The following is a 26,659-nucleotide window of genomic DNA, read 5'->3' on the forward strand; positions in this document are numbered from 1 at the left end:
AATCAACTATTTGGACACAAGTGTGGCTGTCCCCAACCAAGCTCTACGCTGTCCCTCTGAAATCTGCATTGCTCGCTGCAAGAAATGGCTGCTAGGGCCTCCTCCAGTGCTCAGAAAATTCCGGGAAATTAAGCCCGGGCTCTCCACCAATAACCCACAAAAACCCACGAAGGAATTGGCCAAATGTTGACCTCGGAATTTCTGCCCAATTTTCCCTAGCTCCTCCAGTTGCTCGCTGAGTTGGGATCTTTGTTTGACCTCGGAATATTGGCCCAATTTCCCCAAGCTCCTCCAGCTGCTGGCTGCGTTGGGATCCCTGTTTGATAGATATATGCTTAACAGACTGAAGTTATACCTAGTCTAAATTCATTCTGCATGACATCTCCACTTTCCATCAGTGTTGGATTGGTGCACGGACTCACTGTTGTAGAAGTAGAATGGTGTTTGTTCTATAAGTGCATGATTTGTTTTATAATTACATTTATATGGGCATTCTCCGTTTTGTTAGAGCGTAAATTGTTCTACATAATCTTTTCTATGACATTGGGTATTTTCAACCATCCAAGCTGTATGTGTCAGTCAACATCTAGAGTTAATGGGCCATTAATAAAATGGTATATCATCAGTTTTGAAAATTGTTTCTCCATGTCCAGATCATTCTGTATTTGGGGGTTGTATCTTTTAAGAAGGTGGTGAACTGAAAAGGTGTTTCTTTCTTGTGGCTCCTGGAAATGGTATCCGTAAAAATCCCTTTGAGTTTTGACGGAATTAAAAACAACGTAGTGGTGGTTTTTTCCCTTCGGATTTTTGCCTCTTAAAAAAATCTCCATACCTCCATCTCTGTGTTGTTTGTTTTACTGTGCAATTCTTTACCACAACTCTGTTGTGTAGGTGCCATTGGGGTATTTTGACTTTCCTGCTGGAAAAAATGGATCAGAGCAATACCCATCTGGGATCATAGTGTGCAGCAACAGTTTGTTGATAATATTAAATTCATCCTGATGGTGAGCCATATATGATGGTTCCAAAAGTTGATAAACAAAAAAAAACCTTATACAATGGATCTGGAAGCATTTCAACATAATTCATGTTGCAGAAGTCTCAAATCTCAAATCTTTGACCTATTCAAACTCTGGCTCTGATTTCTCTACTTTTTTTGCTCACGACTAGACCCTTCTAGTGTTCAACTCCAGCTAACCTATCTTCTGATTTTGTATTATTTCCAACACTTCCTGTAATGTAGTTATCATCTAGATCCAAAAGCACAGTGCTATTCCTTGAGCAAGTTTTGGCATCTATATCCAAAAGCACAGTGCTATTCTTTGAGCAAGTTTTGGCCTAGAAGTACTGTTGTTGGGTCTTCTCACCTGTTCCGTCTTTGTTCTATAAGGAAAGTGACTAAAAGGTGAAAAGTCACGGAAAGGCGATAACATATATGATATTATGTTTCTCATTGATTTTGAGAGATCTTCAGCTATTATGTTTCTCCTTGCTTGTGAGAGATCTTAATGTTGAAGTAACATTTTGCTGTCCCTCTTTGGATTCAGAACTTGGGGAGAAAGGAAAGCATTGCTTGCAATAACAGGGAGCTATATCACTAATATAGAACTATTTCTTTAAAATGAATTGAGAAAAATGTGTCATCTATTAGACGAGATCTTCTATGGATATGTGTTATGGAAATTGCTTCCCTTAATTACGTCAAAAAGAATTTCTCTTTGTTTCCCCCTTTCTACTTTAACTGTATTATGTATTTAAAGTGATATGATTTGATTAAAATGAAATTTGTTAATGCCACTAATTGTGACTCTGAGCTTATCATGTATAAAGATCACGTATGACGATGGTGAAGTCGAATTACTCCAGTTAGTCAATGAGCGTTGGGAGCTTATAAGTGGCAGCCAAAAGGTTGGTCATGCCTCTTTTCTGGCACGCTTTTTTATTCTTTTATTTTTCTAACTTTTGCATGTCTTTGATAAACTATGTAGTTTGCTCACAATGGTTTTTTATGGCCTTGTTGCAGGATGATCTCAGGTGTCCACCCAAAGGATGGTGCGTTATACATTTTTATTTGTATGACATTTTGATTAAGGCTGTAACTTTAGGAAAGTAAATGAGTTTGACATGGGTAAACTCTCTGTGAATCTCCACTCATTTTTTTTGAGGATTCTTTAAATTGCCAAGCTGTTAAATGTCATATATTATGTATTCGCTATTCTATGTGAAAGTTTCCATGCTAAAGGTTTGCATCAGAATAAATGTGGCTTATGCAAAAATAGTTTATGTGTTGTGTTGCTGCCTTAATCCACACCTGAGATTATTGTGGAGAAAAACTTTAACTCTACTTGGTGTGGCCTTGGGGGCAAGTCTCAAGTTGAGGTTGTTACTCAATTCTCAACACTTCCATCTAGACTTACTCCTAGCTAAGCCAAGGGGGGTCGACCCTATAAATAATCTAAGGCTTAACTAATTAAGTTCTAGGAGTTAGTAAAGATGACCAAGATACAATACACTATTTAGAATCAAAGTACATTCATGAGCATATACATCCACAAGTATTGAAATTGCAAAATGAAACCAAGAGACCAGTGCCAAATTATATGTACTTGCTAAATAAATGCTCCAACTAAAGATAATTGTGATGTCCTTTTTTTTGGGATTCCTTATGGTGTGGTTAGGATGGACTTCCAGGGTTGGAGGCAGTTAGGTCACAGGAGCAAGTTTACTCAATCAATGGGCCGAGGGGCTTCTGGAGAGGTTTTGAGGAGTTTTTATGAGGTCCGATGGCATTCTCTTGGCATATTCCATCATCCGCACAACTTGCCTTTTGTTTTGTTGCATTCCGACAACTTTTGGAAAATGGGGTTATTATTTAGTCTAACTCAATTAATTATGCTTAAGGTGGCATTCCGGGAAGAATACTTGATGGAACAACTTAGTGTAATAGCTCTTTGGAACCGGAATGAGAAGATCAACGGGATGTGATGGTGGGAAGTGACTTTTAGTGGCCTAAGGAGGGGTGGTGGCTGATTTACCATTTCCCCAAATTAAAAAGGTATTTTAATTAAAATAAAAGCAGTGAAAAGGAACTAAGTGATTAAAATAATAATAAAATAAAGGGTGCCAGAGGGAGGTCCATCATATCTATAAAAGAGGAGGAGGAGACCATTTTTATATATCTTGGAGTTGAGTGCTTTTCTTGTGGAGAGTCTTGGAGCACCGAGATTTCCCAGCTTCAGCAGTAGCCCTAGGATGGAAACCCTTAGGTGATTCAACGAGAGTGGGTGAGTACCCATCTCTCCCCTTGGTGAAATCATCTGGAATTCATAGGAGAGCTTAACAGTTGCAGTTCAGTTCAATTTGGGAGGGCTAGTGCAACATTGGAGCAGGTTCTTGAGGCCAGTTTCCCATCTCAGCTATATTAATTGCATCAACATGTAAACTCCAATTTATTTATTATAATAAAAGCTGAGATTATTTTCTGCTCATTGTATTTTTGAATTGGAAAACTCTATTTGCTATATTTTACATGACAATCTTTTGTTAAATGAATGGATTTTTATATGTAGCATCTTTCTTGAGTTAAATTCCGAGAATTTGCCAAATTTTTTAGTTTGGGATATTACAGAGGTATCAGAGCTGTGGTTCTTGGCAGCCTGAGGGTCTTAATTGCAGATTGTTCGAGGGTTTTATTTTGATTGTGCCAATTTATTTTGCTAAGGAAGCCAAATCGTTGCTAAAGAACACTTTATGGCTAGATTTATCAAGCTCACATTGATTGCAAATTTGTTGCACATGTAGTAAATGTCCTACAAATTTCTAACAAGTTGTTCCAGGCATAATAACAATTTGACATATTTGAGTCCAATGTTGAGAAGTCAAAAAGTCATCGATCAAATTTTTTAAGGGGCCAAATTTTAAATTTTAAAGGGGGGACTAAACATATATTTTGTTTAAAATACAAAGCTTGGCAAGGTAAAGGGCCACTTGAAAATCAAATTTCGAAGGCCAAAGTTTGGCAAGGGGCAGACACATATTAATTTCCCAAGGCCGTTTTGAAAATTAAACTAAGGCCTAATTTAAAAAACTAGGAGGGTCATGCATTTTTTAGAAACCAAATTTGACAGCTCCTTGAGAGGCCAATTGCTTGATGGAGCCGCTTGGCGTGCACGTAGAATAACATATAGAGGAGAAGTGATTACATTTTATTGAAGGCAAAGCTATACTTGCAAAAGCCGAATTTCATTGTGGCGAAGGCAATCGTCAAGCGTTTGTTGAAGTGTTGTAAACACAACGCCAAATCAAGACTTGTGAAAAGGGATAGAAATGAGCGGAGAGGAGTGAGATATATGATATGGGTAAGCGGGACCACATAACGAAAATTAGGGTTTCCCATGTAATGCCACTCCTAAAGCTTAGCCAATAGAGGATATCTCACAGGACTAGTATACAAGATGAACCCCCAAGTTGAAGTAAGGTAACAAGAGTACAGTCAAAGCCCTTTCTTTTCGCCGAATCCCCCTACTAATCCATGTCCAAATGTGCCCAAGGAAAGCAAGCATAAACACCCAATTACATAATGAAAAATCATACCTTTGGGGTTGGAAGGCCCACTTTCAAACATACGATCATAAGAGATGAGCGAGGGCAGAATGGCTAGCTCAGGTAGTGGAGAATAATGGCACATTGAGCTATCTAGTGGCTGCAAGGGACTGTTCCCTGCCGATTGAAGACAAATCTAGGAGTATATTTCTCCTAAAGGGGTCACCTAAGAAACCAGATTCATCCTCCCCCCCACATGTCTTGAATCACGAGTGTTGAACACGATTCTCAAGGGACACGTGTTTGATTCGTGGGTTGAGCAGGTCCAAACATGAGCAATTCATGGACCTAGCGAATCCGATTCTCCCGAGCAATGTGTCACGATTTTGTGATACATGTCCCTCTCGAAAACCCTATCATGGCTCTTTAAAATCCCGATTTGGGCCACTTTGTCATCATTGTAATGTGTCTCTCTTGTCATGGGTGTGTGAGAGTGAGTAGAAAAAGGTCTAGGAGCGTGTTTCCTAATGATATGGGTTTGGATAGTAGTGTTGAGTTGGCATTGGCCAACTTGGATATTAATGAGCCAGTGCTAGAGCCTATCACTTTTGATGATGGTGATACTCTTGAGGGGTCATCTTCCACACCAGTAGATGCAGAGATTACATTGGATACAAAGGAGGAGGATGCAAAGGGGAGTAGTGGTTACCGTGACAGTGATATTGATTTTGGTGATGATGATTGATGAGCTACCTACTACCTTGTAGTTGTTTTGGGAAAAATACTGAGGGGGGGGGGGGGTGAATCAGTGTTTTAAACTCACTTCAAACTTTTCATTTCTTATTCTGCATTCTATATGCTACTGTCATTTATGAAACTCGCGTATGTTCCATCAATTATTCACCTTTAACTAGTGCATCATTATGTCATTATTCATTTATTAAGCAGAAAGCATGAGCAGTAAAGAGAAGATAACACAACACATAAGCAACCCACATAGAACACCAGGATTTTTAGGTGGAAACCCAATATGGGAGAAAACTACCGCTATTGTTGTGGCTGTCTTCTTTCTTATTATAAAGAAACCTTTTACAATCTTGTACTGGCGCAGACTCTTACCAGTACACAAGCACCCACCTACAGAAGGCTACAACCTTCTCTTGTTCTCCAACACCCACTAGAAGGGAGCTCCAACGCCTAATCTTGTTTACCGGCTCCTACCGGAAGGGAGATCCTACCCCTTGCACAAATTCTCCAGCTACTACAGGAAGGAAGCTTCGAATCCCTTATTGAAAGCCCTAATCGTTAGCACCTCTGTGGACCACGTTTCATAATATTTCATACTGGATCCACTTGACTGAAACCATCAAACCTGTAGGCCACTTTTCATCATATTTTTAGATTGGACCCACTTCCAACATTAAGCCCAATATTAAATAACAATTATGAAACCAAACACTAAACCAACTTATCCAATCATAGTACCAACTGAAACACTGCAACATTAGCAAACCAATCAATGAATCTCAATCAACCAATGGAATAGATCAATAGGTCATATCAATGCACAACCACTCATCAATATACCAATCCATATATTGTTCATCATCACAGAAACATAGTGTTGTTCCTGAAAACCCTAATCAGACATACGTCATAGTGTATACGCTACTTCCCTAAAGTAGACTAGCGTATGTACACGAGTCCTCTGAAGAATACCTGTGTACAGATCTCAATATACCGATAGCTGAATCTTAATCACTCTGCTACTGAAACAATCACTAAATCAAATACTGAATCAATCACAGATCATTGAGCCAATTACGATCACAACACAGTAACATCTTTACTAATCAACATTCCATTCCATAACAAACTCAACCCAACCAGTACTGTGAAGCACAAATTATCATGATAGAGACATCATCAACAAACAACAACAAACATAAAAGAACTAATCAAATATCATCAATAAGTCATACTGCAAAGCCCTAGCATGTGTACGCGACTTTCATAAAGCCTATCTGTGTATGTACGCGCTTATCATTCACAACACCCGCGTACGGATTTGTACATACTGAAAACACTTTGCAGAATATATATGCGACTACCTAGAAGCATATCCATGTATGCACGCGATTTCTTTGAAGCAAACTTGCGTATAGATCTTGAAATTACTGAGTCAAACCTTCACTGCAACCACAACACATACTGCGCATGCTTCACCATCACATATTCATATTAGAGCATTATTGTCAGCACAAATCTATCATTGTTAGCCATTTTCAGTGAGTACATCAAACAACCACATATGTCACCATACTTCAGATCTTTCAGATCTGAGTCCTCTCCTAGCTCCTTAGTGCACCTCTAGTTCAGATCAAATTACACATTAATAACCCATAACTTGCACACTTAACACTTTGATCTCTATCTCCTTATATGGCTTTATCCTTAGCCAATACCTTATGCCAATCCCTTTGAGGTTTGCCTTCATTGCTGCAAACCAGGCCTGGTTAGGGCAAAAAACACAGTCCCTTATCCAGCCTTAATTTATCCCAGAATTGCTCCCCTTGAATGCGACTACCCCGCCTTGAGTGGCTGAGGTAGTTTGATGTTGTCCTAGCCTTCAAATAGAACTTGGAATTCCTTCAAGTCATTGCGGCTGTCCAAGATCTCCACTTACAGGTCTGCGACAGCTTGTTTTGGGACTGTCCACCCTCAATTGGCCCTCAAACAGTCCCTCCTCGCCTCGACCCTCTAGCACAACTCCTCAACCCTCCAACAAACAACTTGGTGAGCTAAAATGGGCCTTAAAACAACCCTATGATGCTCTCTCTTATTCGCTGTTAAACCTCCTTTTGCTGCGGCCTAAACAAGGTCCTTTTCTCCTCAACGAGCTATTTTCTTGTGATGTGTTGCAGCAATGGATATGTCTAAATGAGACACAATCACCTCCTATTTATACACATAAGAAGGGCTTCCCAAAACGCCTAACAAGGGCTTGTCCAGCTGTCAAGAGGCTTACTAAACTTAAGGCGACTTTAACTCATTTGGTGCAAACCCACTCCACAATCCAAAAAATTCATAACTCCATTTCTACAACTCGAAATTGGGTGATCTTTGTTGCGTTGGATTCGTCTCAACGAGATCTATCATCCTCATCCATCACATGTCGAAATTTGTTCATAGTTTTGGCCCAAATCTCGATGGCTGCAAAACCCCAACCTTGGGTTCCAAGCCCACAAGTGACTCTTGTGGCGCTTTGCCCTCCAAACCCTGAACCCTAGGGCTTGGAGTATCACCCAAGCTACTGAAAAGTCAACACTCTCTCTTAGCGACGAAGGTACTTACAAGACTAGGAAGTAACTCATCATCATCATCACTACTTGCAACGCTCGCCCAACTCTTGGTGCTCACCACTCCGGCAATCCCTAAAGAATGAACTAACCCTCTCTCGGAAGTGTCGCTATCACTGGAAGCATCCTGCTTCTTCTTCTTCTCCTGTATCACTTTTGAATCCCTCTATGATTCCTTCTTTCCAGATGTCGAAGCACCCTTGCTTCCCACTGACCACGCGCTCTTCTTGGGCTGCAAAGTCTTCCTCTGAATCTGCAAGCTCCCCTTAGAACTCGACTCCCTCTAAGCCTTTGGAATTTGGACCTTCTTCTCCGGAACTTGTACCTGTACCTCTGGAACTTGCACTTGCTCCACCTGTTTCTTCCCATGATCCATAGGCTTGCCCGTTAGCCTGTATAAAACATGCACTCTAACTCCAAGCACAATCCCATCGGAGCTAGAGCCTCTAGGCCTGAGTCTTGCCTTCCTATCGTAGAACAAGACCTCAAACCCCTTCTTCTTGATCATCGAGACAGAAATCACGCTATATTTGAGACTTGGTACAAATAATACATGTTGGACCCGCATCACTCATCTTGTCTCCATTGTGAATGCCACAACTCCCGATCCTCAGATCTCCTTCTATCTCTTGTCACCTAACACCAAGTACAACTTCGAGTCCCATTTAGCTAGAGTCTCAAAAACCCCCTGTGACCCTATCATATATTTCGTCACATCACTGTCCACGTACAATACATCCTCATTGATAGTACCCTACGAGAAATGAGAGATCATAGCAAAGTCCTCCTCCTCCAATCTCCTGGTGAGAGCATCTGTCTCAGCAGAAGTGGCAACACCGTCAACTTGCTTTCCTTTCTTTTTCTCGTCATCACCTTTCTTCTTCATTGGACATCTCAACGGAAAATGACCCATCTCGCCAAAGTTGAAACACTTGACTTTACTCAAGTCCTTCTGCTTAACCTTCATTCGTGCTGCAAGTGCCATGTCATCCTTTGAAGCCCTCTTCTTCGGATGAAGATCCTTGTCTCGTAACTCTTCCTGAATGAAGTCGTCCCACAGCCTATTCTGGTTTGGCATCTTCTCTCTGGTAACAATACCTTCGATGAAGGGCTTCCATTCCTCGGTGAACCCTTTCAAAGCAATCCTCACCATATCAGAATCTGAAATAGTCACGCCGACGGTAGCAAGCTCATCTTTGACTTGAGACAATCTCGTCAGATACAAAGTCACTTCTTCACCCTGTATCATCTTGGTGGACTTCAACTTATCCTCCAATACCAATACTCGGTTCTCATTCTTATTCTGGAACAAATTATGAGGAGCCATCCACATCTCATGTGCAGTGTTCTTTCGAGACAAATGAAGTATTAGGGAATCTTTCACACTATCAAGGATGATCAATCTTGCCCTTGTATCCAAATCCTCGTACACTTCCAACTCCTTTGGGTCAGTTGGCTTCTTTATGGCTTTCTCGACGAACTCCCAGATCCCGTTGACCTGCAAGACCAAATTGATCCTTTCCTTCCATGGACTATAGTTGGACAAACCCTCCAACCTGTCCTCATACTAGAAACCAACTTGCAACTTTGACATTGTCACCTACAATGTGACCAACTCCCTCTTAAGTTGTACTTCGCTGTGCACAACTCTGATTCACTGACTTCCAAAGTAGCTCAAACACCCTCTGATACCATGTTGAATTTCCACGATCTTGGGTCTAGGTTAGAATCTTAAAATCTCTGATGCTACCAAACCAATAATCTCAACAAGAACTACTTTGAACAGTGGAAAATATAAAGCAGTAAATCACATATGCATAAGTATACACAATGTTTAACAAATATTGTACAATAATTTACAGTCCAATCTTTGTTATATTAAACCAATCTAAATAATACAACAATCTATGGAATACAAGATACAATGACAATCTTTGCTGCAGCTTCAATGTCGTATCTTGTCCTGCCAGTCCTTCGCTTCCGTACTGATATCTAGCTGCCCCTTAGTCCTTCAAAGGACAACACATAGAGACTCCAGGAGGGCTGCCACCTAACACTGTTGCAAGTCACTTTTGCTGCATGTACACGAGTTGATCCTATCTGATCTCTAGGCTGGCCAATCCCTGAGCTCTAATTCGCCAATCTAGCAGTCACTTTTGTCCATCAAAGTGCTGCACATTAGGCACTAAACTTCACCCAACTTTCAACTCTCTTTGTCACTTCAAGATTTCTTGTCTAGGGCTACTTTGGGTAGCCAACACACTGCCCTCCACCAGACAAATGGCACCCAATACTTCACGGTAGGATTTGCTCCTAGAAAGGCTTTCTATCACCGAATCAAGCCTTCAAATTGGCTCCCACAGGTTGCAATAGCAATCGATCCAAAACTGATCTGAATCATGGATCCAACACCTAAAAGAATGTTTCACAAAACATACCTTAGATCACTGTTTGAGGTTTGCCTTCATCGCTGCAAACTAGGCCTGGTTAGCTTACAAAACACAGTCCCTTATCCAGCCTTCATTTTGCCCATAATTGCTCCCCTTGAATGTCGTTTTGCCCCTCCTTGAGAGGACAAGGTAGTTTGATGCTGTTCTAGCCTTCAAATAGACCTCGAAATTCCTTCAAGTCACTGCGGCTGCCCTAAATCTCCACCTACAAGTCTGCGACAACCTTGTTTTGGGACTGTCCACCCTCAATTGGCCCTCAAACAGTCCCTCCTTGCGTCGGCCCTCTAGCACAACTCCTCGACTCTCCAACCAACAACTCGGTCACCTGAAATGGGCCTCAAAACAGCCCTACGATGCCCTCTCCTCTTCGTTGTTCAGCCTGCTTTCGATGCGGCCTAGACAAGGTCTCATTTTCTCCTCAACAAGCTATTTTCTTGCGATGTGTTGTACAAATGGATATGTCTAAATGAGACAAAATCACCTCCTATTTATACACATAAGAAGGGCTTCTCAAAACGTCCAACAGGGGCTTGTCTAGGTGTCAAGAGGCTTACTAAACTTAAGCCGACCTTAACTCATTTGGTGCAAACCCACTCCACAATTTCAAGAATTCAAAACTCCATTTCTACAACTCAGAATCGGGTGATCTTCGTTGTGTCGGATTCGTCACGACGAGTGCTATCATCCTCATCCATCACATGTCAAAATGTGTTCGTGGTTTTGGCCCAAATCTTGATGGGTGCAAAACCCCAACCTTGGGTTCCAAGCCCACAAGTGACTCTTGTTGCGCTTTGCCCTCCAAAACCTGAACCCTAGGGCTTGGAGTACCTCCCAAGCTACTCAAAAATCAACACTCTCCCCCTTTGACATCAAGGGAAAAGGGCTGACCAATGCTGAATGAAGACTTCTCTCTCCCTTTTGTAGCGAGGATCAGTGTAGTTTTGTTCTGCTGAATATGAAAACTATATACTGACCATGCTCCCCCTGAGCATATGATGAAGATCTTCAATGAAATACTTGACTTTATGATTCAACCAAGTATGACCTTTCCCTTCACCAATACTCATGCTTACATCAATCACCCACCATACTGGGGTTACATATTTGACTCAACATTACATCTAATGCCCAAAGTAGTGGAATTACATACATAAATGACTTGACCCCAATAGCCCTACATGATTGAATTTTACAATGATTTACAACATGGGTCTTTATATGACCTTTACATCAAGAGACAGATATGACCTTTTTAACCAAAACCAAGAACCTCGCTCATGAGGTTGCAAGACCACGATAGTCATCAGTAACCATCATACACCATATAGGAACCTGCAACATGAACATCTTCATCATCATTATGTAGGACAATGTAGTCATCAATATTTGACCAAATGTGCAATGTTTCCAGGCATCATTAAGCAGTGGTAGCAACAACAACAATAAACATCCTCTTGAGTTCATGTAACATGCCTTTTCCACATATAGGAAGGGTTATAATCAGCAATATCAATGCCATGATATTATCTTCATGCATCCATCAATAACGATCATAAAGTATACTTCATCGAGCATATCAAAATGCAACTTAAGTAATCATCTATAAGATCCCTATTTGCAATCCATCCATCATTGATAACCCATGACATAGTGACAACAATTTGTATATATCTTCTCATCAATGAGAGATACCAACAACAACGAGTAAATCATGAACTCATCATCAACCAATTGTAGCATAAGATTGTGCAATCAAGCTCTGTGAGTAACTCATCTCCTTGATCTCATCTCATCAAGATCAGCATGCTCTCTTTACACATAGGAAGAGTCACAAACCTCAAGCAGCATATACGTCATCATATGCATCAATAACATGTGCGCAAACAAAGAATATCACATAGAACTGAGTAACAACATCATAGCAACTTTTCACATATAGCTCAAGCAACATATAGGCATCATCCATAACTTCACCATATGCATCATAGAAGACATAATGACAACAAAATATAAATGTCAACAAGTAGTGAGTGAATCATTAACCATAGCATGCACATCTTCTTCATCAAGTGATTAACGTAGGATCATCTTCACTGAGTCATCATCTAGGAGTTCAACAACATGTGTCTTCAACAACATCATCTATACATCACCAATGATATATACTCATCATAAATCAATAAGAAATGCTCTAGACATCATATTGCTAACAATGCACTATTAGAAGCATAGCAGATGCTCCCCCTGAACCCGTGCCATCTTATCATTATCAAATCTGAATATATCCAACTCATCAATCAACAAATCCATCAAGGAATCACAACAACAATAACATTTTTAAACATCTCATGAACCATCATGAACCAACCATCATTCCTAAGAATTACCAAGAACCAGAAAGCCAAATAATAACTGATTGAAGCATATCATATTACTTCCCCGGAGTCTGTCCCACTGTTTCTTCATCTCAAAGAAACATATGCCACTGTCTAGATCAATTTTCGTGTATATACGCAACTATCCTTAATAAGATCCATGTACATAAAGTAAAACGCTGAACTTTCATAACCACAACTCCCCCTGAGCCTGTACTGTATGTTCATGTTTATTGTTACTACATCAGATGTAATGTTAGTAATACCAGAACAAAAAAAAGAATATCAAACCAAAATAGAGAACCATCACCAAGATACTCATGCATAGTCCCCCTTGAGATCATACATCACTAATCCTGTGGTTCTGATTGTGATATTCCTGCTTAGTGTTTCACTAAGGGAATATTGAAATTTTGACCAATTTTGGCATTTTGCATTATTTCACTTAGGAAAAGGGGGCCTAGGGGACTCATAGGTGATTTTTGGCCTAAGAGGTACTCCAACTATAGTGCTCAATGAAAAATTGCGCTTTGGTGGAAAGTGGGGGCCACCACGAAGGCATTTTTGGCCCACATGGAGAGTACGCTCTCATTGGCTCGAAAAAGGTGGGAGAAAGTCGATGTTTGCCCACATGGCCAGTCTTGGAGGCAATTCGATAAAAGAAGGGAGGAGCTCTCATTTTGGTTATCATTCATCATTTCAGAATTTGTCTTTGACAAGAGCAGTGAGACAAGTCTGCATGTGCTATTCAGCACACCGGGTGTTTTCGAGTGGAAATCCCAGCCCTTGCTTCGGTGGACTTCGAGTGCCAGCCCAAAGAGGGATTTCTTCTTCAACCTAGTTCGTACTAGTAGGAGGAGGTCAATTTACAACAACAAAGAGAGCCACAACAGTGCAGGGAGTGCACAGTGATTTCTAGAGGCACTCCGAGAGTTTGGGGATTTAAGGGAGTTCAAGGGGGAGATGGAAGGCTTGGGAAGCCTTCTAACAAGGTTTGCAGGCATTTTGGGGGCATTTCAATAGGAGGTCGAATTTCCCTGCAGGAGAGCTAGTCGAGCTCAAGGGGGTCGAAATTCCGGAGTTAAGCTTTGGCCAAACCCTTCGTGGGTTATTCTGGGTTTCTTGAGTAGAGGCCAGTTTTAAATTCTCTGAATTTTCTAAGCAGTAGAGAGGGCTTTAGCAGCTCTTCATTTCAGGCAGTAACACCATTTTCTAGGAATTACAACCCAGTGGTTGGGCCAAATTGACAGAGCTTGGAGGAGGGTGATTCAAGGATCATTGTGGGCTTTGCTAGCTTGCTAAAAGCAAGCCCAGGTGCACTCATTTTAGCACCTTGATTGCACACCTTTTCCAATTAATAAAATGAGTATACAACGCTGTTGTGTAAGCATTTTCATGGTCTGATTGTCTGTTCTAGTTTTTATGATGTCTGACTATTTTGCTTTGAATATTTACTATTAAGTTTCCCTTAGGGATATTACGCTGATAGTCATCATTTGTTCTTCATGAGGTCATGTACCTCACATCACTTCTGTAGTCACTGTGAAAAGTAAGCTTTAAAATTGATGGACTGCAGTAGGGTCAAGCTTCCCTACATTTTTGATTGATGTTCCTTCTTCCTCCATATATGCTTGCAATTTCTAATTATGTGTTGGAACTTATCCCACCTTTTTCTTCTATTCCAAATGTTTGATATGCAATCAGTGACCTTATGCCCAACCTTGTTACAAGTATAACATCTTATATGACCAGAAAACGGAGCTGAGGAATCATTTCATATTCCTTCTATTGCAATTAGTAGCTTTGTGACCAAACATGTTGCAAGAAAAACAATATCCCTTAAAGAAACCTGAGTACTTGGGAGCTGTTGATCTTCCTGTGAATATGCTTTTATAATTGGCTGCAAAGTGTCCAAAGTTATGATAGATAAAACATTCAACATTATTGTGTAGAGGAGAGTATTGATTGTTACTTCGATAGTTAGGAGTGAATGATTTGCTTAGAAGATTTTCTTTCTTTGGTTGTTGGATTGGTTGACTTTTATCTATTTTTTCAAAATTTGCTTTGACAACCTTATGATTGCTTGCACAAGTTTGTGAGCTAGATTAACCTTTTACATTTTCAAGAAAGGCAATACTAGATTGAATGGAGGGAGACCTTTGATTGCTAAGAATATTGTCCAATATATTTGAGCTATCTTGAAATATCAATTGCTTATCCTTTTTCGCTAACGTTCCTTCTAGAATACTTACCTCAACCTCTTTCTCATCTCTAGTCTTTTCCAATTGAGTTCTCAACTCTATGATTTCCTTCTTAAACTTGTTTTCTTGTTCTTTATATACTTGAAGAATCTCCTCATATTGTTTGTTTGACTTTTCAAGATTGGATTTGAGAGAGATGATTTCTACTTCAAGTCCTTCACAGTAACTAGTTCTTTCTTTAAGCTCCTTGGTTGTTGTATCCTCTTCATTCTGGAGTAAAAGAACTCAACGATTGACAAATATATATATAATTGAAAAATGATGATACAATTGTGGGAGGCCCTTGGCTTAAATACAACGTTGGGTGCCTCTTGGTGAATGGGCACGATCTTTGGTCATGCCCTTTTTCCTTAATTTAACTAATCATTACAGAGTTAATTAATTTTTACATAACATTGCCTTCATCCTGAAAAGATGCTTTGTCCTCAAAGCATACGTAACGACAGATGTTGTTGACGAAACATTTCAGTCTCTCAAGAAGCTTCCTCTTTTGGTAAGTCCTTTCACTTGATTAGGTATTCTTTGATTACTCGAGATCACAACTTCTTTTCGTTGATAGAGATGATGCCTTCTGGTTCTAGAATGACCCTTCCTTCGTCATTTAAAGTTGGAAGTGTTGTTTGTGCTGATTGATGTTCACCAAGTGCCTTTTTAAGGAAGGAAACATGGAAAACGTTGTGAACACGACTTTTATTAGGGAGGCTTAAACTGTATGCTACTTGGCTAATCTTTTTGTCGATTTGGTATGGTCCATAAAACCTTGGTGCCAATTTGTATTTTACCTTCTGTTTTAAGGATAACTTCTTGTAATACTAAAGTTTAACAAATACCCATTCTCCAACTTCAAATTCCCTCTTTGTTCTATTTCGATCAACTTGTTGCTTCATACGATTTCTTGCATTATTTAGATCTTGTTTAAGAGTTTGGACGCCTTTTTGAGTTTCTTCTAACTGGTTTTTAACAGCTGGAAGTTTTGTCTCAATAATGGCAAGGTCCTTCCGTTTCAGAGTTTTGTAACCGTATAGAGCTTGAAATGGAGTCATTTTTGATGACATGTGGTAATTGTACCACCATTCAATGAGATGTAACCACTGAACCCACGTGTTTTGTTTTTCTGTGGGATAACAACGTAGGAAGGCTTTTAAACATTTATTGACAATCTCTGTTTGGCCATCTGTTTGGCTAAACTCATGTTGAGGTAGGTTCCTATGATTGAAAAATTCCTTCCCAAAATTACCCTTAAATTTGGCATCTCTATTGCTCACAATGACCTTGGGAAATCCATGTAATTTGTAAACATTTTTGTAAAATATCTCAGCGATTTGTTTTGTTGAGTCAAATTTCCTCATTCCAATAAAGTGAGTATACTTGGTGAGTTTGTCGACTACTACAAGAATTTTATCCTTACCCTCAGACACAGGTAAACCTTCAATAAAGTCCATTGATATTTCTTCCCATTTTTGATTCGGGATATTTAAAGGATGAAGTAGTCTAGGTGTCATAATATTTTCATTTTTATTCCTCTAGCATTTATTGCATTATGCTACATATTTCTGAATATCGTTACTCATTCCCTTCCAAAAGAATGACTAACATGCATTATAGTAGGTTTTAAAGAGCCCTACATGTCCGACTAATAATGAATCATGTGACTCCTTGAGAATCTTGGCTTTAATCTTGGAATTTGAATTCAGATAAATTCTTCCTTTTTACCATATAATATCGTCCTTCCATTCAAATTTTGAATTTTGAGGAAGGTTATTGATTATGGCACTGGTTTTTGGATCTTTTGCATATTCACTTCGAATCTCATTAAGCCATTTGGGAACAATGACCAAAACTGCAAGTAATGATGGTTCTTCGTCTTTCCCAGACAAAGCATTTGCCACTACATTGTCCTTTCCTCTTTTATGTAATATCACAATGTCAAAAGAAGCAATTTTTTCAATCTACTTTTGTTGTTCTTCAAAGAGCGTTTTTTGTTGGAGGAGGTACTAGAGATTGTTATAGTTTGTTCGTATGGAGAAATTACTTCCGAAAAGATATTGCCTCAACTTGTCTAGTGCGTGCATAATAGCGAGCATTTCTTTGTTGTATGTATATTTTAGACATTCTCGCTTATTGAGTTTCCTGCTTTCGAAAGCTATTGGATGACCATCTTACCTTAATACTGCTTCTATACGAAAACTTGAAGCATCACACTCAATTGCAAAAGGTTTTTAGAAATCTAGAGTTGCCAATATAGGGGCATTAGACATATTTTCCTTAAAGTCTTCAAAACACTTTTATGCTTCATCGTACCATCGAAATGAGTTTTTCTTTAGAAGGATTGTTAGGGGTGTCATTATATGGGCATAGTTTTTAATAAATCTTCGATTTTTTGCAAGAAAATGTGTTATTATCATATATATATATATATATATATATATATATATATATATATGATGTTTTGTTTGACGTTTCCATTTTCTTGGGGAAGGGGGGAGGAAGGAGGGGATGAGGTCACAATCCCAGCCATACTTGTTTTGGAGACTTCTATATTTTTCCACATTTCATGCAACTTAGATTGCCTCTTCTTGGTTCTAGATTTCTTGTTTGTTGTTTCGGCTTCCTTTTTTCAAGAACTGCTTTAGATGCTTTCCTAATTTTCTACCGAATGGGGTTTTGAAGGGGTTATAAGGCCAGGCAATCATCTGAAGATCAATTTTACCAATTCCGTATCCTTTATTTTTGTTCCTACAGCAGCCATCTTATCACTCAATGCTTTGATGCTGGAGATGAGATCTTGATCTTGTTATCTTAATTTTAGTAGCATTGACCATATCTTTTAAATATAATGCCTTAGACTCATTCAGAGTGTCAGAAATATTTATCAATTTCTTACATGGTGCATTAGATATTTGAGCATTTCTAAGTTATTTAATCGCATTGTTAGTCATGGTCGAGGTTAAAATTAATGATTTTTCTCGATTCCCACTTTCAAATTTTCTCATGCCATCTTGATTTGTGGGTTTCTGTTGTTTCCCTTCCACCAAAATCCAAAGATGTTTAAACTACTGAATATGATTGAGGATCATTCAGGAACTATCATGGGAAAGTTCCTCGAATGTTAGTTATTTAATCACATTGTTAGTCATGGTCGAGGTTAAAATTAATGATTTTTCTCGATTCCCACTTTCAAATTTTCTCATGCCATCTTGATTTGTGGGTTTCTGTTGTTTTCCTTCCACCAAAATCCAAAGATGTTTAAAGTACTGAATATGATTGAGGATCATTCAGGAACTATCATGGGAAAGTTCCTAGAATGTTATTTGATGCCCCTCTCAGGAGTAATGACATTGGCTATTTTAGTGTATATCTTGGTTTCTACACCGTGTACACAAACGTATCTGGTCCACATTATTCACTTGAATTGTTTCTAAAAGCATATGTTGTTTAGGTTACATTTCTCTACTAAGATCTTTTGGTGATATTTTGCTTTGCTTTCAGGCTGAACTCTGAATTTTTCCATGGAACAGGAACCACTACTACTAAACATTTTCTATTTTTATTTTTCTTGTAGGAAACAAAAGCAGGGGAAATTACTTTCTGAAGCAATGACTCCAGAAATAGGGTATGTAAATGCCTGGCGAAACTCATTGATTTGAATTTTCAATATGCTATTCTAAAAGATGAACTGAGGATGGATGCAATTTCATCTAATTGCAGTGACATAACACTCGAGCCTTTGGTCGAGCCTGGAAAAATAGTTGAGCAAGTGCATGAAGCTGGATCTCCCAGTCCCAGTACGTACTTTAATTTTCCATTTTTCTGTATTTGATATAACGTGAATACAAATATGTTGACGTGATCAACATATGAAGTACAACATGCAGGTCATGTGGGCTAAAGGAGATTGATTACTAATATAATTGATACTTTTTCATGTCTCTTGCATTTTGGTTCATATATTCTATATGATACATCTTTTAGATCATCCGCCATTTTGAGCACATATTCAACAGGCATGTAATAAACATCAGAAATATATTTTTCGAATTTTTTGACTTTCATGGTGCTTCGATATGTTATTGCTCAGTAGTGCACCAGGAAAACCTAGGCAATAGCTCTGGGAAGCTAGCTCAACATTACCACTAATCACTCTTCCAATTGGGCTGGTGTTTTTTCAGTCACCGAGGGGCATCCCAAGTGTTCAAAAATCTGTATGTTAGCATGACAGATCAACACCCAAAATAGTGGTCCTTAGTATGAATGCCAACATACATTCTTTCTCTTTCTTTATTTCATATCTAGCTGCTGCAATTGGAACTTCCTTGCATTTATTATGCATCAACAGAGACATAAGAATGTTGATACTTTATACATGCAAGAGAGTTCCAATTTGCAACAGCTAGAGATGAAAAAAATAAAAAGAAAGAATGCGTGTTTTAAGTGACTGGTACAATCAAAGTAAAGGCATTTAGGCCACCCATGTTACTGCACAAAAGAAGACTATTGCACCAATGAATTCAAAGAGCTGTGAAGAATTGCATAGTACTCTATCATTGTATTTGTCAAAAGTTTGTTTGTGTCATAGATACAAAATACAAGTCTGGCTGCAACAATTTGCTCTGAAAAGGGTGTAGGCAGTGTTACCTCTGCGAGTTGTGTGTTGAAATCACTGTTGCACATATCGTGATAATATCGGAATTATCGCGATATTATTGCCGAAAGACCTTATGTCGATATTATCACCTGAAATTATTGCGATAATTTGCCTAGGTGAATTTATCGTGCTAATTTCAAAATATCGCGAGACAATCGGAAATTATTGCCCTGATAGAAAAAAATAACCCGAATATAAGTTGCGGTTTGGGTTTTTCTCGGGTATTTTTTTTTTTCTTGGGATAAGATTGAGCTTTAAGGGTTGTGTGAGTCTTGTGACCATTTTTTATCAAGCAAACAAAGGAAATTCATAGTTTTCATTGCCATCCGCTGAGCACTTTTGGAGTGGAGATTTACTCCAGTATACCATATCCATATTTATTATTTCCAGGTATGTAAAAAAAAATGCCTTCCCTTTCTTTGTTTTCCAAGATTAGTATATACTATAAATTTAGAGTTTACCTCTTCTTATCCTCTTGAATTTCCACATTTGTTTTGTGTGGTAGGTCCAAAACCTGAAAAATTAATCAACTCTACAAAATGGCAAAGCCATTGGATCAAATGTGGGAGTATGGTAAACAATGTGAGCATGGTAATAGAGCAAAGTTGAGATGTAAGCTTTGTGGAATGGAAATGTTTGGCGGAATCACCCACTTGATATATCACCTTGCCAAAATCCCGGGGCGTGGTGTGCATGTTTGGCGGAAATTGGAATCACCCGCTTGAAATACCACCTAACCCAAATCCCAAGGCATGATGTGCATATTTGCCCTAGAGCTACCCCAGACATTGTCTTATTGAAAAGAACTCAATTTGTGATACTACCAGAAAGAGAGATTATACTACAAAATGACAAATATCATATTTCAGACTTCAATATCTAGTATATACATCTTATACATTTTATATTGTAGTTGTATAATTTTATTTTCATATTTGTGTGACAATGTGTTTGTTTGATGTTGATGTTGCTTTAAAAGAATAAAAATTTGAAAAAAAAAAAAAAAACGATTATTTTCGTATTTTTTTCAATTTTGCCGATAATTTCTGATATTTTCTCTTATATTGCCGATAATTTAAATTTTGGACCCCCGACAATAAATTTACCATTGGTTGAAATGATAAGAGCTCCAAACCATGTTGCACAATCTGAGTGGCACTTGAGTAGGTCACCCACTGTTACCTTAGCAACCAACCTTGTGTTGATTTTTGATAGCATCGGATGTGCTCTAGCTATGAAAATTGGTGGAGAGGCTAAGGCACATGAGATCTCCAAGACCTAGAAATCATTTGGGGAAATTCCACTCGGATGGAGAGATATTAAAATAATTAATATTTTTAATGAGTATCTAAGTCTAAATTTAGGAAAATTAAAATATTAATGTGTATTAATATAATATGGGTGAGAAAGTTCTAAATAACGAGGATCAAGCCAGATCTAATCTTAGCCGTTGATTAGGGACTTAATCTCGGTCGTTGAATTGTGAACATGAAAAGTATAAGAGGAGGCTTGAGGGTCAGTTGGAGATGCACCAAGACACCAAGAAAGATAAGTCAGTGGGTAAAATGATAACTAGACACACAGATATTTCCAATGAGCTATCATGAGCTCAATTTGGGGTTGAGGAAGACATTCAAAAGTTGACTGCAACAACACTCTTCCTTGAGGCAGCCTCATTTGGCATTTTTTGACCAATCTTGGGAGATTTGATTTTTGACAGGTCAAATGAATTCCAAATTGAACAATTCCAGTTGGGTTGGAAAGTAGACTCAAAGACCTTTCCAACGAGCTATCCTGCGCCCGATTCCGACACCGGAAAGGCCTCCAAAAGCCTCCTGCAAAAGCGCGCGACCCATCAGGACACATTTGCCAGTGCAAAAATTACACTGGCGCGACCCGTCAGGGGCGCGCGACCCGTTGGGGATTTCTCCATAGAAATTTGCCAGTAAACTTGCCAAGGAGCCACAAATTGCCAAATTTTGTAAGGTATGCCCTCAAATCATGAAAAATTGTTGCTTGTTACAGTTTAAGAAGATCATGATTATATTTGTAGAGGTCTCCATTTGCAAGTAGAAGTCTCCATTGTGCTTTGGCTTGAAGTTGTCAAATTGCTAGGGTTTTATATGCTGTTTTGAGGTATCCCTTGTCTTCCCTATTTTTCACCTCCCATTCCATATTCCCTATCATTTTTATTTAAATTTCCCTTCCACAATTGCTAAGAGCCCTAAACCCTACCCCTCTTCCTAAGAAATCAAAAAATTAAACCCTAACCCTACCTCCCATAACATCCTTGCAAATGAAATTGTATGATGATGTATATGTCATGCACAGCACCACCCTCGCCACATCATGAGGTTGTTCACGAGGAGGGAGGACCATCACAGCAGCATGACATTCCTGTCACTAGACATGTCAGCTCCTCACCTTTGGTTACCTATCAGAAAGGCCCGAGGGCCTTATTTGCAGCAGCTCGGCGAGTACTATCTCCACAGTAGGTGGAAGGGGTCTCGCCTTCATCATCAGCTCACCGAGTGTTATCTCCACATCAGGTGGAAGGGGCCTCGCTCTCTTCAGCAGCACAGGCAACACAGAGGGGCAAGCAGCCCATGATTGATGAGGGGCCATCAGGAGTTCCAGATATTGAGCTTGTTGATCTTGAGGCCAGTTCTCCGAGCCAAGAGGCAAAGGAGATCATTCAGCACCTTAGAGCTGAAAATGAGGTATTGCAAAAGAGACTAGAAGGTGCACAATGGACAATCTCATACCTGGAGCAGCGCAACAAACAGTTGGAGGATGAGAAACTTCTTGATGAGTTGTGGAGCATCCGTAGTGACCGAATCTTGAACCGAAGAAGGCCCGGTGATCTAGTGCCAATGGAGCGGGAGACCATGCTCATCCGGGTCAATGAACACTTGGAGAGGCTGTTGGCTAAGGCCAACCAAGATAAAAATTTGCTGAGAAACATGAAAAACCATTATTGGGCACGGATGCACGTGTACAACGCAAAAATGAAAGTGCTTCAAAGGCGGTTGGCGAAGGCACTAAAACGGAGAAAGAGGCCCGATCCCCTCCACATCTTGGCCGAGGCTTCACTCAAGGATCAAGGCACTAAATAGCCTAGCCACAGCACAAATCCCAAGAAATTTTGAGAATTTTGGGTGAATTTTGGCATTTTCAGGCAATTTGCAGGTTTTTCCCATTAACGGGTCTCACCCCCCACGCGACCCTTCATCATGGCAACTCCGTTTGGCAAAAACTCAGCATTTCCAGATTTGTCATGCAAAGTTACATATGCTCATGGATGGACTTGAGATTTGGTGAAGTTTTGGGCCTCCAGAAAGTCAAAAAACTAGCAAAAAATGACTTTCTGCCACTTTTTTGAATTGCAGAAAGCAGTCTTGGGAGAATTGATTTTTGACAGGGCAAATGAACTCCAAATTCAAAAATTCTAGTTGGGTTGGAAAGTAGACTCGCAAACCTTTCCAACAAGCCTACTCTTGCCCAATTTGGACACCTGCAAGTGCCCCAAACATGGCGCGCGCGACCCGTCGGGCGCACGACCCGTCAGGCAGATTTTGCCAAAATGCACTGTACAGCTCAGAAAACGCAGATTTGACCCAGTTTGACTTTTTGGGGTGAATTATGATTCTCTTTGATGTAATTATTGTACTTTTTAGACACTTTTACTCTCATGTAACACTTCTAGAAGATTCATTCATGTAAAGGGTAAATATTAAATGAATGAATTGGTTTCCTAGCTTATAGAGGCAAGTTGTTTTGACTTCCTAGTTTGTAGTGCATAGTTTATAAGTGGTTGAAACAGCTCCTAGGATAGTGAGCTCGACCCATGGAGGCAGGGAAAGAGGTTAGATCATCTATATTATGTACTTTCTTGCTCATTTTCATGGTTGGACTCTTGAGGGAGAAGCTATCATTGTATTATTCACTGTATCTCTGCAATTTTTGGCTAAGGAAGACCAGGGTTTTGCAGTCCTCTTTGGGATTCTTGTGGACTCATGTGTTGATGGTGTGTCTCTCAATGTACTTGTAAGTGTGTTATGTGAATCATTTCCTTTCCTTTACTTCTGCACATTAAACAAATGAAGTGTTAAAGTAAGAATTCATGCTTGCCATGCTCTGCTTTTAAGTTTGTTTAATTTCAATGTTTTCTAGTGTCTAAAGAGAATTCAAAGTTATTGTTTGCTCTCTTTAGCTCCTCACCTTTCATTCCTGACCATCCACCTCAATCAAAGGCATCAATACTGTCTCCTACCTCGCCCCAAAGAACCCCCTGCAGAAACTGTGTCCAATCCCCACACCCAAAATTGCCCTCTCCTCATTTTGCCACCAAAAATCCAAAAAACCCCAAATCAATCCTTTTGATCAGTTTACTAGCCTAATATCAGTGTTACTTTATTGGTCATCTCATCTATTGAAGATTTTACCGAGATAGACCGGAGAGAGCCTTCTCCTGCCCCGTAGGGCTAGCTACGAGGCTAAATGGTTTGATGTTGCCTTGAGGTTTACCTTTCTCAGCCTGAGGTGAAATTTCAAGCGCTAACAGGCCCAACAAACGATAGAAAAGCTCACAGAGGAAACTGTTCCTCAAGAGAAATATCAGAAGTTACAACAGCAGCTAAAGAACATCAATGCATCAGAGAGCGAGGCCTTCGATGGATGGCGAAGGGCAGAGGAAAAAGTTAAAAAGTTAACCCATAGACTAGACACAATTATGAATCAAATGGATATCTTATGTTCTCTGTATACTGATGTTCTAGCGTGTAGGGCACCCGCCAAAAACTATGCTTTGTTTTTTTTGGAAAGGTATTTACAATTAAAAATTAAGGCTGTCAAGGCAGGGGTGCCTATAGAGATAAAAACCATTGATGATTTCATAAACTGTTGTAAGCATTATGGGGTGAAAGTCCGGAAATTGTTATGTGAGTTTTATTTACATAATCTTGTGTTGGATGGAGAAACAGAAAAGAACCCTGGCGCTTTTGTGGGTGATATCCAGCTTCAGGCCTTCATCTCTTTTGCTGTCAACCAGATAAAATGGCTTAAAGCCTACAATATCTTCCAGAGAGAGAAGAATGGGTTAGATCTGTGGGTAAGGGGTGAACTTAGAAACCCATTGCAACTATGGAATAAACATATGAGCTTAATGAGAACAAAGGGTGTGATCCAGACATTGGGACCTATTCACAAAGCAGTTGTCCAGCAAGGGGTAGAATACTTCCTAACCATCAAAGACCTTGCCATAGTAGCAGCCAAATTCCGATACCAGACTTCTAATCGGAATATCCAAAACAGAGAGCCATTCAATTATGAGAATTTTAGGCTAGCTGTTGACCGCTTGGTTATCTATGGTGACCTCATCTTGAGAGAAGGTCCGTCTTGATTAGGCTATAGGTTTCGAAGTCCAATCATTTGGTATCCTGCACCAGGATATAGAGCCTTATATGAATTGCCTGAAGGTCAGACAGGGCATATTTTTGAAGTCTTAGCTAGAAATCATGGTTTTAGACCACTAACTGAAAATCCTTCTCCAACCTATTCCCTAACTGCCTTGCATGTCAATTACAATGTTTTCATGAGTGCGTGAAAAAGGGTAAGCATGGGGGTGTGTTGAGCATTAGAAAAGGTATGTAATTGCCACTTATTTCTTTATCTTTTCCTTTAATTCATAACTTCTTTACATTCTAAGATGGTCATATGATAAAGGATTATGATAGAATTAAGGGGTATTGTGATTGATGTAAAATGATTAATTATTGTCTTTTTTATGCAGAAAGTGAAGAAAACGGAAAATCGTCATTCCAGAGGAAAAGACAAGGCAAAACCAACTGATGTCCCTTTGACAACGAACCGCATCCAAACGAGGAAATCGATATCGGAGCGCATGGGCTAGGAAAAGGAAGAAGAAGCGCAGTATCGGTGCAAGAGGACGAAAAGATAACTGAAGATTAAAGATATGGCGAATTATTCCCTACCTTAAGGCTATCTGTATTTTTGGTATTCCCACCTGGCCATTATAAAAAGGGACAGCGCTGCTAGCCCAAGGGGCGGATTATTTGAACTTTGATCATCGACTCTCTTTAAAGAGCGATAGTTGTAACTTTGTTTTTATGATTAATACATAAACTTCGTTGCTGTTCCGTTATCTACTATCCCTTTTGCAAAATAAGGGGGTGTATTGCTATGGGTCGTTGAAACGTAGTGGTCAATAGTCTTGATTCACAATCATAGATCCTTTGCGAGAGGTGAGATAAGAGTTTTGCTGGTTACCTCCATCGACTCATAGATAAAATTCTTCCAAATTATCATCTTGGCATTGAATGCCTCTTCTTTATCATTAGCCAGTTCCACTTGAGCCTTCCTGTAGTTCGCATTTTTGGTATCACAACTTATTTCCAGTTGAAAGCTTGTTTTATAGATCAAGAGCAAGGAGTGCGATTTTCGCCTTCAAAACATTTTGTTGCTATAAATATTTACCTTGTTTGGAGTATTTATTAATTTGTTTTTCTTTTTCAATTTTTGAACATCAGTGGTACTAAATCCACTATGTGCATTGTTTTCTTTGAGGACTTAAGTGAGACAATTTCTTTTGCGGCCATTTGCAAATGCAAAGGGTGCTAACTAGCAGGCTATGATTAAACTTCTAAAAGAACATGGTGCATAATCTTTAGTAAGTTTGTTGATGCAGTGCAAAAAATTTTAAGGACATATTTATTGTTGACAATTTGACCCTCGAAATGTGTTATATGATTTTCAGTTAAGATCTTCCATCCTCTCTCTTTATCTCTGTTGTTTATCATCGACATCAATTTATTCTATTTGACATCCGAAGGAAAACTTGCCCAAGATTAGTTTGAAATTATGAAAGGGGTGTAGCATTAGAGGATTGATCCTATATTGATAAATCCAACCAACGTGAACTTTTTTTTTTGGCTTTTACCCTTGCCTAAGAAGAAATATTTGGAACTGAAAGTGTCAAACTATGAAATAAATTACGCTGGGACACCTT

The 26,659-nt window shown here is 39.3% G+C and overlaps 1 pseudogene across 1 annotated transcript in view; it reads left to right on the plus strand.

The window, feature by feature from the left end:
* The window catches only part of LOC149157263 (sister chromatid cohesion protein PDS5 homolog A-like), a 167,036-nt pseudogene extending 141,250 nt beyond the window's left edge, over window positions 1-25,786 (plus strand). The window contains exons 14-18 of the transcript XR_016261210.1: window positions 1,831-1,908; window positions 2,024-2,052; window positions 18,550-18,600; window positions 18,696-18,772; window positions 25,424-25,786. The product of XR_016261210.1 is annotated as a sister chromatid cohesion protein PDS5 homolog A-like (transcript). The remainder of the gene's footprint in view (window positions 1-1,830; window positions 1,909-2,023; window positions 2,053-18,549; window positions 18,601-18,695; window positions 18,773-25,423) is intronic.
* Window positions 25,787-26,659: the final 873 nt, after the last annotated feature.

The sequence above is a fragment of the Pinus tabuliformis genome, chromosome 5_2 (genome assembly GCF_031772625.1).
Source record: "Pinus tabuliformis cultivar Carrire ecotype Pingquan chromosome 5_2, CPIR1, whole genome shotgun sequence".
NCBI lineage: Eukaryota > Viridiplantae > Streptophyta > Pinopsida > Pinales > Pinaceae > Pinus > Pinus tabuliformis.